Source organism: Palaemon carinicauda, chromosome 17 (assembly GCF_036898095.1).
Source record: "Palaemon carinicauda isolate YSFRI2023 chromosome 17, ASM3689809v2, whole genome shotgun sequence".
Lineage (NCBI taxonomy): Eukaryota > Metazoa > Arthropoda > Malacostraca > Decapoda > Palaemonidae > Palaemon > Palaemon carinicauda.
The window spans coordinates 8,915,091-8,916,047 of NC_090741.1; positions in this window are offsets into that span (position 1 = coordinate 8,915,091).

Genomic DNA, 957 nt, shown 5'->3' on the forward strand with positions numbered 1-957 from the left:
TTCTCCTGACTCAGACCTTGTGACTTCTCGATTATTGCTCAGTTGTTGCTCACTCTTACTCAACATGCCTGATACCCAGCCACCATCACCTTCTCGGTTACCTGGAATCAAACCTCCACAACAATTCATGCTGGGATCCAACCCTGTGGACAGCTGGAAACTATTTAAGGAAAGGTGGGAGTCTTACGTTATACTGATGAGACTCGGGGGAACAAACTCATGAAACAAAAGTAGGCCTTCTGAAAAACTGCCTTGCTAATGACGCTCTACGTACTCTAACCAATTTCAAGTTCCAAACTATTAAGGATGTTCATACGGTTGACGAAATTATCAACAAGTTTCAAAAATTGTTGTGGGTGAGGTAAATAAAACTTATGATCGCTATTTGTTTAACAAGAGGATCAAATCTGAGTCTTAATCATTTGATGCATATCTTGCTGGCCTACGTTCTCTCGGGAAAACTTGCAATTACTGTGAAAACTGTAATGATTCTCTGCTTAGGGATATGATTGTAGTTGGTGTACATTCTATAAAGGCACATAATGATTTGTTCAAGGAACATGCTTTCACACTTGTCAAGACTATTGACATTTGTTCAACTGTTGAATATGCCCTCACAGAGCACAAAGCTCCGAAACCAGACTCTATAAACAAAGCTGCTACTTGATATAGAAAGAAGAAGCATGGCAGGTCCAAGTCTAAATATGCTAAATCTTAAGTTCAAAAGCAGTGTAAATTTTGTGGCCATACTCAGGTCATGAAGAAAGAGCTGTGCCCTGCCTGGGGTAAAACGTATGACAAATGCAATGAATAGAATCCTTTCGCTCTAAAATCCCCAATGATGCTACCAAAAACTGGAATACTAAAAATATAAGGCAAAAAAAAGTTTTGGAGATGCAAGATGAGTCTTAGGAAGACTGGATTTTTGCAGTGATACCTGATGGTATTTTTAAATCT